This window comes from Rhinopithecus roxellana, chromosome 4 (genome assembly GCF_007565055.1).
Source record: "Rhinopithecus roxellana isolate Shanxi Qingling chromosome 4, ASM756505v1, whole genome shotgun sequence".
In the NCBI taxonomy this organism is placed as follows: Eukaryota; Metazoa; Chordata; class Mammalia; order Primates; family Cercopithecidae; genus Rhinopithecus; species Rhinopithecus roxellana.
The window spans coordinates 134,038,412-134,054,612 of NC_044552.1; the positions used below are offsets into that span (position 1 = coordinate 134,038,412).

General features: G+C 31.9%; 1 non-coding gene across 1 annotated transcript; it reads right to left on the reverse strand.

Moving 5' to 3' along the window:
• Positions 1-3,311: 3,311 nt before the first annotated feature.
• Positions 3,312-3,448, reverse strand: LOC115897067. Its single transcript, XR_004057014.1, has one exon. It is a non-coding gene; the product is annotated as a U4 spliceosomal RNA (small nuclear RNA).
• Positions 3,449-16,201: the final 12,753 nt, after the last annotated feature.

Here is a 16,201-nt window from a genome sequence, read left to right on the forward strand (position 1 = left end):
AAATCTACCAAAGATTGACAAGATATTAAAGAAAATATTTTTTTAAAGACTAGACACTGCTAGTGTCTAAAGCACTAGCAGCCTGAACAGCAGGCAATTAAATTTTTAATTTTAATGGATTGGCCTATTCTTTGCCTCCTTCTACAGACTGGTGCTTTTTGAATGAAACTGTTTCTCCTTTTCCATTATGTGGAACTATGTTTAATAATAGAAGTCAAACATGAGAAGAGGGGGTAAACAATTACATATACATGTGTGTATATATAAAATAAATTTGATTTGAAGCGTATGTTAATCCCAAGAACATATTTTAAATCACCTGCATGTTCCAACACTTACTTGAACTAGTGAATATACACAGTGATTAGGCGACTTTCATTCATCATAATTATAGTTTTAGACTTCTAATTTTTAAGATTCATAAATAAAAACTAACTCTTATCAAACTTATGACTATAATTAATGTCATTTTTCCTTAAGAGTTAACAAAAGAGCTTCTGCACAGTAAAATAAACTATCATCACAGTGAACAGGCAACCTACAGAATGGGTGAAAATGTTTGCAATCTACCCATCTGACAACTGTCTTATAACCAGAATTTTCAAGGAACTTAAACATATTGACAAGAAAAAAAAAACAACCCCATTGAAAAGTGGGAAAAGGATATGAACAGACACTTCTCAATAGAAGACATTTACGTGGCCAACAAACATGAAAAAACCTCAACATCACTGATCATCAGAGAAATGCAAATCAAATCCACAATGAGAGACCATCTCAAGCCAGTCAGAATGGTGATTATTAAAAAGTCAGCACTTTCGGAGGCCGAGGTGGGCAGATCACAAGGTCAGGAGATTGAGACCAACTTGGCTGTGAAACACCGTCTCTACTAAAAATATGAAAAATCAGCCAAGTGTGGTGGCACACTCCCAGCTACCTGGGAAGCTGAGGCAGAGAATCGCTTGAACCCTGGAGGTGTAGGTAACAATAAGCCGAGATCATGCCACAGTGCTCCAGCCTTGTGACAGAGCAGGACTCTGTCAAAAAAAAAAAAAAAAAAAAAAGGCGGGAAACAATGAATGCTGGCAAGGCTGTGGAGAAATAGGAATGCTTTTACACTGTTTGTGGTAGTTCAACCATAGTGGAAGACAGTATGGCAATTCCTCAAGGATCTAGGACCAGAAATAACACTTGATGCAGCAATCTCATTACTGCTTATATATCCAAAGGAATATAAATCATTCTTCTATAAAGACACATGCACACGTATGTTTATTTCAGCACTGTTTACAACAGCAAAGATGTAGAACCAACCCAAATGTCCATCAGTGATAGACTGGATAAAGAAAATGTGATGCATATACATCATGGAATACTATGCAGTCATGAAAAGGAATGAGATCATGTCCTTTGCAGGGACATGGATGAAGCTGGAAGCCATCACCCTCAGCAAACTAACACAGAAACAGAAGACCAAACACCGCATATTCTTGGTCATAAGTGGGAGCTGAACATTGAGAGCACATGAACACAGAGAGGGGAACAACATACACCAGGGTCTGTTGAGGGATGGGAAGTGGGGTATGAGGGGAGGGAACTTAGAGAATGGGTCAATAGGTGCAGCAAACCACGATGGCACACATATACCTATGTAATAAACCTGCACGTTCTGCAAATGTATCCCATTTTGTTTGTTTTGTTTCTTGTTTTTTTGTTTTTTTGGGGTTTTTTTTTTTTTTTTTTTTTTTGTTCTGTTTTTTTTAGAAGAAATAAAGAAAAAAAAGTTAAATCTTCTGCCAATAATTTTGGAAGAATCTTAAAGGTAAACCTTGTTTAGTTTTCTATGCCAGAATTTATCTGTCTTCCCTTTGTTTTAACATAAATCTTCCAAAATTTATTTTAACAAAATGAAAGATGATAGAATTGTTACATACAAATCTCCTTAAAGTGCTACATTAAGTAAGCTTAGCTATTTCATCCATCAATGCTGGGAATTTATATATAAGAAAACATTTCCAAATGCCTTTTCATGTGAAGCATAGAAGATTAGCTACATGCCTGAAAGACACACAGGCTAAAAATCCTGTATATATAACAATATTATATGGGAACATCCTGCGCTATATATTGAGGATGATTACAGTTAGATCATTCAGGATACTCTATGAATATACAGTTAAAAGGTAGAAGTAATAGGTATTTGATATTTTGATATGGTACGATTATTTTGAATGTGGCTCTGTAATGATCAAATCTTTTCACATTTATCAACAAAATCCTTTTTTATCATAAGTTGAGAAAGGAAAGCAAATACATACATTAAGAAAATAACATGTACTCAATTTCTTTTTAAGTTGGATTCTTCACAGAACTTTAGAGTACTAAATTGGAGGAATGCTTTCTCTCATACATCACCAGGATCATTTAATAGAGGAATAATATACATGTAACATATTCAAATAAAAGGAATAAATATACAATTCATAAAAAATATATCTAAAACTCAACTGCCTATACTCAAGTGTGTTTTCTAAGACCACTGTATTAAAGCTTCATTGAATTAAAATTAAGGCTGACTCTTAGCTTCTGATTGATATTTAACTCTCAGGGATATGTTTTTCTGAATTATTGATTTGTTTGTCACACATTGTCTCTCTCTAATTCTCATTATTTCTTTATGATAAAAAGCAATATTTATATTAAAAAATAAACTAAGGGAATACGTATTGAAAAGGCTCATCAGTGAGTCTTTTGTCTTGAACAATTAATCTAGTAATCTCTGATCAGGATGAGCTAAATTATGCCACAATAAGAAACTGTCCCAAAATCTTAGTAGTTTAACACAACAATATTTCTTGTTTGTCCTTTATGTCCAAAGCAGGTTAAAAAGGCTGCTTATTCAAGCAACTTATTCAAGTTACTCAAGGATAAATATTAATGGAGCCTCCGGTTTCACATAAGCATCCACAGTATTTTGTTTAAGATAAAAGAAAATACGATGAATCATATACTAGCTTTGAAACCTTTAACGAAAATTGAGATATAACACCTTTGCTCATACTGTACTGAGCAAAATAAGAGATGCCATGACAAAAACTTCAAGCAGGCAGTTAAATGTAATCTTACCATATGCTTCAAAGTGGGAGAAGCAGAAATATTTGGTAAAAAATCATAAATAAGTAGCAGAGTCTCCATTTCTGGGCTCCAAGTATTCACTGTACTCTCTATTCCTCAAACAGAATCATTCGTATCTTTCCACATTAAGAAACCTCAAGTTTTGTCCAATCACCAAATCAAGTCAAAGTCCATTAATCCTTGGTGATCTGTGGTAGTGACTTTTCTTGATTAACTAAGCCAACAAAAAAATGAATAAATACTCATTTTCAGTTAGCAATAATCACATCTTGGAGAAACTTCATTGACTACAATACTGCCAATGTACAAAGAGGTATGCAGCCTTTTCAGATTGGCTTCTTTCACTTAGCAATATTCACTGAAAATTCCCCATGTCTTTTTCTGGTTAAACAGCTCATTTATTTTGATTATGTACTTATATTACAACATATTAATGTATCACAGTTGGTTTATCCATTTCCCTGCTTAAGGACATCTTGATTGCTTCCAAGTTTGGGCAATTAAGAATAAAGCTGCTACAAACAGTCATTGCAGGGTTTTGTGTAGAGATAAACATTCAACATATTTAAGAAATAGCAAGGAGCATGATTGGTGGTGGATCACATGGTAAGAGTGCATTTACTATTGTAGGAAACTGCTGGAGTGTCTTCCAAAAACATTGCACCATTTTGCATTGCCAGTAGCAATGAACGAGAATTTCCTGCTCCCCAGCATTTGGGATATTCAGTGTTTTTTTTTTTTTTTTTTTTTTTTTTTTTTTTTTTTTTTTTTTTTTTTTTTTACCATTCTAATAGGTATATAATGGTATCTCATTGTTACTTTATTTTGCAATTCCCATAATGACATATGATGTTGAGTATTTTTTCATATGCTTATTTATCACCTGCATATCTTCTTGGGTGAGGTGCCTGTCATGGTATTTTGACCATTTTTAAAATTGGGTTATTTGTTTCCTTTTTGTTGAGTATTAAGAGTTCTTTGTGTATTTTGAATATCAATTCTTTATTGAATATGCATTTTCAGATATTTTCTCCCAGTTTGACTTGTCTTTTAGAATAGTTTTTAATTGTGTGTGTGATAGGTACAATAATGGACTTCCAAAAATGTCCATCTAATCTCTGCAACAAGTAACTATGTTACCTTATATGGTAGCCCTATAGACACCTAATTTTAGCATAGGGAGACCCATTTCAGATTTCTAATTCCAGAATTATTAGGTAATAAATAATAAGCCTGTATTTTTTAAACCACTTAGCTTATGGTAATTTGTTATGGTAGCAGTAGAAAACAAATACAGTATGTGAAGCTAGAATTGTAAGGTGTGATAAGAAAATAATTTATTTTTAGCTTGTCAAAAAACTCAGTTCTAGAAGTTAAAAAAAGAAGTCTGTAAACCAGATAATCTGCTGAAAATTTATTTACATGTTTATGAATATGCATGGTAGTTAAACACAGGTACAAAGAATTTTAAATAGTAGCTAGGGATTAGATACAGTTTCAAATGTTATAAGTGATAGATCACCGACAAATAACCTAAAACTATGACATCCAATCCCTTAAGTTTTTTTACTTTTGGGTGAAATATTTATGGTAATTTTCGTAAATAACATAGACCAGGGTCTTTCTTCCATCTTTGTAAACATAAAGTTTTGATATTTTATAAGTATGTTTTAACATATATTTAACATGTGTGTTTTTTTAAAATAGAATAGTGAAAATATTTAATTAATTTGAATAATAGAACAAATAAGAAGGTAAATGAGACCAAATTATTTAAGGAAATTTTCTTCTATCTTACACCCATTACACTTAACAATTAATCAAATAGAGATGTGGCAACAGATTAAGACTTTAAAATGTATTATTTAGCCCTTGGAATAAACCAGAGTTTTACCTATGCTTATATAAGAAATAAATTCAGGAAGATTTTTCACATCTAAGAAGCTTAGAACATAGCAGGAACTCAATAAATGCTTACTAAATCAATGTGTTCTCTTCTGGAGTGGTAGATATTAACCGTAGGCCAAAATCTCTTCTACTTACTAAACCATATGCCTAATCTTTTGTTAATCATAGAAAAAATTATGCTTATACATTTTATATTCAATGGATTTTATGCATTGAACACTTGAATGCCTTGCATTTCAAGAAAAAAATAGCAAGTATTGTTGTCTTGAAAATTTTCATAATAAACAGCAAAAGGTTAATTTATTTATAAAAGTACATAAATATGGCTGAGTATATAGAAAATATAGATAATTTCAAATTTAACAATATAAATCAAGGGTCCCCATCCTCCGGTCCATGAGCCATTAGGAACTCAGCCACACAGCAGTAAGTGAGCGGTGGGCAAGTAAGCAAAACTTCATCTGTATTTACAGCTGCTCACCGTCACTGGCATTACCACCTGAGCTCTGCCTCCTGTCTGATCAGCAGTGGCATTAGATTTTCATAGGAATACAATCCCTATTGTGAACTGCACATCCAAAGAATCTAGGTTGCATGTGCCTTATGGGAATCTATGCCTGATGATCTGTCACTGTCTCCCATCACCTGTAGATGGAATCATCTAGTTGCAGGAAAACAAACTCAGAGCTGCCACTGAAACTACATTAAAGTGAGTTGTATAATGATTTCATCATATATTAAAGTGTAATAATAATAGAAATAAAGTACACAATATATGTAATATGCTTGAATCATCCTGAAACCATTTCCCCCCACCCAGAGTCTATGGAAAAACTGTTTTCCAGGAAATTGGTCCCAAAAGATTGGGGACCACTGACGTAAATTACCCAGAATCCCAGCAATACAATATTGTACCAAGTCATCATCCCTCATTTTTAAAACTTATTTTATTTTATTTTTTATTTTTATTTAAAAAAAAATGATTTTCTACTTTGGTAGTAAAGCTGGGGAAAACTCAACTTCTTCCCATTTAATTTGCATATAGATAATACTATTGCCATTGATTTCTTTTTTTTTCAAATCCAGTTTAGACTAAATGAAACGGATTTATACCGTATCCTATGGATAATGAAAGCTATGACATTCAGGATGAAGAATGTTTTCCTAAGTCTCTCAGCTCCCATTTCTGTTTGAATTAGTTCAATTTACAAATGATGCCTCTAACTCCCATATACTGTCCTTATTAGCACTGTGTGGCCACCAATGCATAAATCTGGTTCTTTCTTTAATGTCTTCAAAATTAGTGCCCTTCCCAAAAAAACTAATGTGAATTATTTTGATGTGTTGCACAATTTATTATAGTGATTTTTAAAACAATAAAACCTAATACAAACAAATCTAAAATTAAACATAAAAATGTATATGTGATTGATTAAATTCATTAATAAAATAATAAATTAAACAGATTACATCTCTATAACCTCACATAACTCCACAATACAGAAATTCATTTTGTAGGCCCTAGCAAGCACTGATCTACTTTCTGCCACTATATAGTAAATTAGTCATTTCTAGACTTGCATATAATGTAATGTCACATATTTAATATAAGTTTAATCATGTATCATGTCCTTTTCTGCTTGGTTTCACTCAGAATAATCTTTTGGATAGCTATACTTTGCACGTATCCATCTATATTTGTCATCTATATGTTACAGATTTATTTATTTTGATTGCTGAATAGTATTCTATTTGATGGATATACTACAATTTGTTTATTCTTCAGTTGATGGACAATTGAGGTGTTTCCTGTTTTCAACTACTGTGTTAAAGGTTTTCTACATTTATGCACAAATCTAGGCGCACACTTATATTTCATTTATCGTGGGTAAATGCCTAGGATTGGAAATGCTGAGTCATATGGTAACTATATGTTTCTCATTGTAAGAACTGTCAAACTATTTCCAACAGTGCTTTTCTTCCAGAAGTTTTAAGGTTAACTTTCACATTTATATCTATGTTGCATTTGAAGTCAGTTTAAGAATATGCTATGAGGTCATAATTCATTTTTATTCATTTTTCATATGGATGTACAATTGTTCCATTATTTTATTTTGAAAAGACTATCCTTTGTCCCTTTGAATTGGACACTTTCATCAAAATCAATTAATTACATCTGTGTCAGTCTGTTTCTTGACTCTACTAAGTGCCATTGTGTCTTGATAAGTCTTCTAGAAGCTATTGGTTTTGCTGATTTTTTCAAAGATTTTATTGCTATGGTATAGTTTTTTTTTTTTTTTTGTATTTTCTAAATCATTGATTTTTAGTCTCTGCTTATTTACTTTCATTTATTTTTATTTAATTTCCAGTCTTTTTTTCTAATTTCTAATTTGAACGTCGATTTGTATAATTTTGTCTCACTGCTTCACAAATTTATTATTTTAAGTTATCTTTGTATTTTGGAATAATTCTCTCCACATATAAAAGTTGCAGTTAGTGCAGAATTGCCATATGTACTTCACCCAGTTTCTCCTATTGTTGGCATCTTATTTGATCATGGTACATTCGTCAAATTTATAAAACCAATATATTTATATTATAGTTAGCTATACTCCAGAGTTTATTGATATGTTATCAGTTTGCCAGGAATATCCTCTTTCTGTTCCATGATCCAGACCAGGTTACTACATTACATTTAAATGTTGTGTCACCTTAGTCTCCTCTGGTTTGGGATGGTATATCAGCCTTTCTTCATTTTTTACAACCTTAACAATTTTGAGAAGTCATAGGAAGGTTTTTGTTCGTTTGTTTGTTTTGCTTTGTTTTCGTATTTGTTTTTTTGAGACAGAGTCACTCTATGGCTCAGCCTGTAGTGCAGTGGTGCGATCTTGGCTCACTGCAACTTCCTCCTCCTGGGCTCCAGTGATTCTCCTACGTTAGCCTCATGAGTAGCTGGGATTACAGGCATCCGCCACCACGCCTGGCTAATTTTTGTATTTTTAGTAGAGACAGGGTTTCACCATGTTGGCGAGGCTGATCTCCATCTCCTATCTCAGGTGATCCTCTTGCCTCGGCTTCCCAAAGTGCTGGGATTACAGGCGTGAGCGACTGGTGCCCTGCCAAGGACGGTATTTTGAAATTGTCCTTCAGTTAAGGTCTGTCTGCTGTTTTTCTCATGACTGGCCGAGGTTATGGGTTTTTAGAAAGGAGAGCACAGAGGCAATGTTTCGTTGTTATATTATATCAGGGGTTAAACGGCATTCACATGGTATCACTGGTGATGCTAACCTTCATCATTGGGTTCAGGTAATGTTTTCTAGGTTTCTTTACTAGAAAGTAACTGTTTTATATTTCTACATTCTTAGGAAGCTGATAAATAAGTTTAACCCTATTACCCCCTACACACACCTTGGGAATTGATTAAGTTCTAGCTGCTAAAGAGGGACCACATAGACATATTATTTGGAATTATTTTGTAAGAAAAATTTTTCTCTTCTCCCGTAATTATTTATTCGGTCATATATTTATGTCAGTATAGATTTATTTATTTTAATGTCATACATTGGGTTATAATCTAATCTATATTATGTATTGTTGTTCAATTTGGTTTTTCAGTTTTGGCCAGAGGGAAATTTTTTGTGTTGGCTACTCTGTCCCTTTTCTCCCACTACACTGTTGTTGGTATTATTGTTGTTTGAACACTCCCTTCCTTTCTGGTACTATGAAATGCTCAAAGTTTCTCTTATGTTTTTCCTGTTTTAGCCCTAAAATTTGCCATTTTTTCCAAGGACCTCTTAGTTCTTTTGTTGGAGAATGTATTTTAGATCCCATTATCTAGGCACAGGAGTGCCATTGCTTCTAGCCTTCTTAGTTGTCAGTGAATATATATGGATACTAATCGATGTATACACACATATTCATAACTGTTTTAGTATCTATCCATCTATGAATGCTTATTAAGCTAAACATAAATATATTAGAGTTCTCCAACTCTAATACAGTACATTGGGATCCGTTCCAGACTTCCTTTCTTGCTTATTTGTAACTTTTCCTTCTGACAGTAAGAAACCTGGCTCCCACCAACACTGTCTACTTATTTGTTCCACCATAATATACAAGCGCAATGGTTCTATAATTGTTAACCTCTAGCTCTAAGGTACCAAATACAGTATTTATATTCCCTTTCAGAACTTTAGCCTTACAGTTTTCAGTCAGAACACTGTTTTCCAAAGTTACATTAGATAAGCTCCTTATATTCTTTGCTGGTTTCTTTTTTCCTATCTCTGTCAGTGTGGTTATATCAAACACCTGTAGAAGAGTTTGATTAATTTGTTATCCTCTGTGTACCATCCTAGTATTCCTCAACATTCTGGCTGATTTTTTTTCAATTATATATTTTGTAAAATATTGCCTTAGTTCTTTTTGAATTGTCTAAGTGTAAAATTTTAAACATGAATTAACTGATACAGTTTTGCCAAAATATGTCAATATCCTAGCACATAAATTCTTGTAGAAAGATGTAAGAAGTAAACACAAAAACAAAACAATTTTAAAAAATACGATAGGTATTGCTTTCTAGGATGAAAATAAATATATAGCAAGGTATGTAGACAGAGTAATCTGTCAAGAATGATCTTTTTGATAGACTTATTAAGGAAGTCCTTTCTGATAAGAAAATTGTTTAACAGGAATAGAAGCAAGTGATAGTGTGGGCTGCACAGATTTCTGCTAGAGATGTTTTCCATGTAGGGTGAATAGTAAGTGAAATGACTGGAATTGTAGCCAACTTGTAGATGTATTCCAGGAACAGCAAGGAGGCCAGGTCCTATAGGACACTGTAAACCACTGGGGAAGGATAAAAGAGATGTAAGGACAGCAAACTATCAGAGTGATCAAATCTTATAGTGATTAGCAATTATAATGAAATTGGATGATTTTTCTAATTTAAATGGATCTATTAAATGATTTCCCATAAGTTTTGTTGAGAAGGCCAAGTGAAGGATGGACTTCAAAGAGGAGTGAGGAATCAACTTTGGCCAATGTTGCTGGTAGGACTACTAAGATGTGGCTTACAATTGGAGAATAGCAATGTCAGTCCAGTGTCAGAATAAATGTATTAATAAGTTAGATTCAAGAGATGCTGTAAAAATCAGAATTGGATGTAGAAAATATGGACAATAGTTTCAAAGAGTTTTGCTCTAATGTGAAATAAAAAAATAGAGAGGCCATTGGAGGGATATGTGAACACAAGGAAATGTTTTATTTTAAGATAAGAGATATACTTGGTTTCCATGGTGATAGAAGTGATTCAGTAGAGAGCAAAATATGTTTGTAGGAGAGAAGGAATAATTTCGTAAATGAGTAAGCAGGAAAGGATAGAATTGTGTGTCCAAGTGAAGGAGTTTACCTTAATTCACCTAAAAAATAAAACCCAGAAGGGAAAGCAGTGCATTTGGGTGTAGATGAATATTTGTTGTTATGGTAAGTGCATAAGTGGGTGGGAGAAGAATGTAAAAAGTCTACCCTGAATGTTCCTCACAGTGTAGTAAGAATAAAGATCATCAGTTGATGCTCATAAGAAGAGACATGGAGCTGAAGGGAAAAAGAAGGCATGACAGAGGTATCAATGGGAGTAGCTAGTGACTTAACAATGGAACCCAAATGTAATTATTTGTCAGCACTGAAAATTTGCTTAATGATTAATGTGAAGCAAATCAACATGGATTTCTTATTTTCTCCACTACATTCAACTCCTTGACTATTGGTATGAGGTGCGCAGAGTTTTATTTAAATAGGATTGAGTGTACTGGGCACATATGACAAAGAGAAGAAGGTGTAAACAATTGATAATATATAGAGATATTGTGCTGGGAGTGTTTTTTGCTAAAATACAATATTAAACAATGGAATATAAGCAAGAAATAAGACTATGAGTGCATGAGGATAAAAAATATAATTAGTAAGAACTAATATGGTTGGGAAAATATTGCAGTTGAATAACTGGATGAAATCGATTGAAATTTTAAAATATTGTATCTGGTGCTAAATGTAAGATTGTGGAAGGAATTCAAATCTAGGATATGATTCTCCATACAGTGACTGAGATACAGTGAAAAGCAAGATCATCCAAGATGGGAAACTGAAAGAGCGAGTAAGATCTTTTATATCAATATGAAATTCCTAAGTGTTGTGACAAATTGTGATGGAGAAAAATGACCCAATTTCTAAAAACCTTGAAAAGTGAGAGTATAGTAGGTGGCAATAGAATTCCAAAAGAAAGAGTAGTAAATAATGTAGCTGAATATCATGAGGTGTTTCTTTTTATTGTTTGTTTTTGGAGAGGCATGTAGAAGAGAATAAAGTCCTAACTTCTTGAAGTACTTGAAGTGCGGGAGAGAAATAGTCTGAACGTACTACAAAGAAGGTGTGTTCTCTGGGGTTAGCCAGAATTTAGTCTAACCGCTAAGGTGAAAGTAGTTCTATGACTAATTTTGTTAGTAGAAAAAGAGTGCAGTTGGAAGTCTTCATCTCATAATCTAAATATTTTCCATGTTTAAATAAAGCTCACAAATCATTAAATATACGAATTGATATTAAATAAATTGAATTATATCCTTCTACTTGATAAATATATTTTTAATTTGATAAAATATTTATTTTAAAGTGATACAAAATTAGTAAAAATCAAAGATGATTGAACTTAATTATCATTCTGTATGTATATGCTCTGTTGATGGGACAGAAATATTTGCATGAGTGATAAAATGAAGATACTCATCACTTTTGCATTATTATATATTTAATTCAATTTATTTTTCTCATTTTAGTAAAATCATTACTTCCACCATTCTAATATTTTCACACAAGTTGTGTACCTATTAACAAGAATAATTGAAGCAATATACTTTTATAAAAGTATAAACTGACAATGTAAATCTTTAGAAATAAACTTCATGTCTTCAAAAACTTTTTTCTAAAATATTTGAAATTATTAAAATTAAGGACAAAAATAAGAAATCAAAATAACAAATCAAAGTTATTTTAAAAGTGCAGATTATTTTAATTTAAAAATTAATTCAACTGAATTGAGTATATTTGGCAAAATCCATTTCTAGCAGGCAACAATCATCTAGTTACCTATGGGAAGAGTCAGAATCATGCCTTACAGATGTTTTTTCTGTAGTCACATGTAGAAATCTTATGTATGGTATTAAATACTTAATATTGTGAGGAATTCATATCCCCACGTAATTAGAAATCATTTACTATGTTGCAAATGTTTTACTAATTTGTGACTACCTCTGTAATCATAATTGAAACAAAAATAAATATAGGAAAATAGATGTTGAGCACTACTTGGAAATAGCACTTCCATATGTAAGAATTTATTGCATTATTGCTGAATGGAGGATCTGAACGATAATTAATCTGTCTTTTTCCTTCCTTAAGCATTTCTGCTGTTCAAATTCTCTCTGCACTTCATGACAGCATCTATATTCAAGATTTCCAGAGGCACCATCCACAAAGCTCTATAGCATTTAGATGGAGTTGCAATTTGTTTCTAAGATAAAGGACAAGAAATAAGAAGAAGTCTTTCCCTGGAGCGTGATCCACATGATTCAGGAGAGGAAATGTTTAGAGTTAGAAAGACACCATATCAGTGCCTAGCTCCAGATAAGGCTCATGGTTCTTTCACAGTTATGTGTGAATATGAATGTGGCTTTGATATATGTGGGTTGCTTTTTAAATGAAAGATAATTTTCTTTTTTATCAGTCTGGGAGAAAAAAACTAATGGATGTGTGAAGTATTGGAGTAATGTTAACAGGAGCCCTGAGTGCACTGACTGTCCACCTGGCGGTCCCACACTGTCAGCTTAGAGACCAGAGGAAGGATCTAGGAGCAGGGAGAGATCTGTGTATCCTCTTTGTATTCCTTCTAATGAAGGTGTGAAGGTTAGAGGAAAAACGCTGTTACCCAGATCATTCAAAATACCACGGGTAATTTTAATTTCTACTGGATTACTGTAATTTTGTTTTCTCTTTGTTTTTAGAATTTTTTTATCATTGACTCTTGCTTTTTTATTATTAACAGTTATATTGGCTACATAAAATACATAACCAACATTACATTATTCAGTATAATCTCTAATAAGCTATGTAAAATGACAACTGCATGTCTCTTAAGAGTTTAAAAGAACTTTGAGCAAAACTACAGTTCTTTGAAAATATTAAGAAAAAAAAGATATTTTAAAGTTTTAAAAAGTGAAGTACCTCTAATACCAAATTTTCTTTGCAGTCCCTTAATCAAGATAGAGTTACCAAGCCTCTATTTCAGCATTCTAGATCCAAACAAAAAATAGCAATCACCTCTTTGGCTGATGATTTATTGTATTGAATGACTTTGAGATTTTATTTATTTTAAAATTAAGTATATCCAAAAAATAATTTTATTTATAAGAACCGTAAATATCTGCAGACATTTTGTTTCCTATTCTAAAACTTACTAAAATTTTAGAAACAGGAATTCCCTGTTGAAAATATATACATAGATAGATAGATAGATAGATAGATAGATAGATAGATAGATAAATAGATAGATAGACATATATATATATATGAAATGTGAGAAAAAACATATATATATTCCTTTGATGGTCTTTAATATTTAGTTTAAAAATGTTAAGGAAATCATAAAACTTTTCAATTTCAACTTTCCTTAAGATTATATAAGCAGGTAAGTTTAAATATAAAGCATATATTTCTTCAGTTAAAAGGAAGTGTGTATTTACTGCTGATCAATTAGAAAAAGCAATTGACACTTGCCTAATGATAAGCTACACTGTTTATTTTATTTTTAGATTTTCAAAATAGAGCTTGCCCATAAAGACATCTACTTACTGGGGAACACAGAATTATTTTGAAAAGTTTGTTAAGAATTGGCTGATTACTTGACCTAAGGATTTAATTCAGCATGAATAAACAAAAGAAAGAAAATGTATATTTGCTTGTGTTCAAGTCTGAAATTAAGCTTTGTTCTACAGTTAAATTAATACAGCCCTGAGAACACCTTGTCTTAACTTCCTAAAAATTAACTTTGAGAAATAGATTTAACAGTATCAAGGTACATTGTTGTTATAATGAAGAAGGTGAGAATAGTTTTTATTATCTTAATTGATGCACTTTTATAAAACATCATTTACATCTGGATTCTAAAGGAAATGTGAATTATTTTTGCACGATTATGATTTGGAGTCATATTGAAATATTAAAAAATATTCATCCCTTTATTCTTAATTGAATTCCAATGCAATAACTTCAAAACAATGGAAATAGCATGAAGCCAGAAAGGGGAAAGAGAGTAGTTGACACTTTGCATACCACAATTTAATCCTTGGTAAGGTGGAATAGGAGGGATGCTACAATTATAGTATGCTACTAAATATGAAAATTTATTCATTAATTCAACATTTGTACACTGAGCATCTACTATGTGCAGCTATCAAGTATGTAATGATGAGCAAAGAAAAAGAACAAAAAACAATAATCAACCCAAAAAGAAATAATACTGTCATGTAGATTATAGCATTAAGATTATCCAAAACTTAACAAACATTCTACAAATAGATGCAAAATTAATTACAAGTGTTAAAGTGTTATTAGTGCTACAAAAGAAAGGTAATATTTTGTGAGATCATAGAATAATCAACTTAACCTTGTAGAAAGATCAAGGAACTCTTCCCAAGGATTTAAATTACACTTTCACTATATTTGTTTTACCAGTGAAGAGTTGAAGTACAGTTAAATAACTTGCAAAAGTTTTCACAACTGCTAAATGATAAAGACAGGACTGGGATCCATGCACTGGATTAACCCCTCTAATACACTGTCCCCCACTGAATTCCGAACTATAACGTCAAGAGGAGTTTATTAGGCAAGCCTCATCAGGTTGACTAAGCAACAGTCATCAAGGGAACAGTAAAGAGAGTTTAGGAGAGAATAATAATTAGAATTATAATAACTCAAATATGCAGCAACCTCACAAATTAGGAAAGGCAAAAGAAAAAGAAAAAGAAATAAATATATAACTAGTCTTGAATCTAGTTTATGGAAATAAATAGTTTTCATCTAACAGTCTGCATAGGAAACTACATAAGCTCAATTCACAGAATGAAGATAAATGATTATTAAAAATGATCCTCGTCTATGACAGAATACTTGGTGCCCACTCCCTATCATACCACTTAAAGCTAAATTAGTTAAAGCATGTCATTTGTCTTTGAATTTCAGTTTTTATTAACTGTATAATGGTAACTGAATTACCTTTCCTGGAATCAAAGGTAAACAGTCTTTTTCCCACATTATTCTGAAATTGATTTTGCTTTGAAGATAACACATACACTTACATTGTGTTTCTGTTTCATGAAAATCTATTGTTAATGTTAAATTTTTAAAATAATGTTTTCATTCATTAATTCAATGACTACTTATAAAATTCTATTGAAGATACTGGACAAAAATAAGAGAGGCATAACTTTGGAGCTTACATTCCATAGGAGGAGAAAAAAAATTAACAAGTAGACCAAGCCATGTATAAATACAATTTATGTTTATAATTGAATATGGAACATGCAGAAGCCATTCTCAAATGAGTAACTCTAGTCTGGGTGGAAATCAAACATTTCTTGCCCCAATGTATCAATGAGAGTGTACCATAATACTGTGTAAATATTCCTAATAAAATATAAAACATAGTATAAGTAATATTTGCTTCAATGCTTCAATTTCTTAATTGAATACACCAAAGAATAATTGTGTATCCTTAATTTCTACATTTTACATTTACTTTGCTGAATAATTATTATATTTATAATATTACCAATATTTAGTAACCTACTCTACTGTAGTGGAGCTTCTACAGTAGGAAAGCTAAGATTGTAAATCCTATTATAAAGTTTTATTTTTCCCTTAAGCAAAATAACTCCTATATTTTTTGTGTAAACTCATTTTTCTACAATAATTGTATGTTTTAAAGAGACATAGTTATTTTTCTGGTATTCTCTATTTTTTTTTTTTTTTCACTGCAAATTCATCACCACATTCTGTTGACTGGATCAAATGTATTATTAATGTATCACCTGGGCTCTCAGTAATTTTTAAC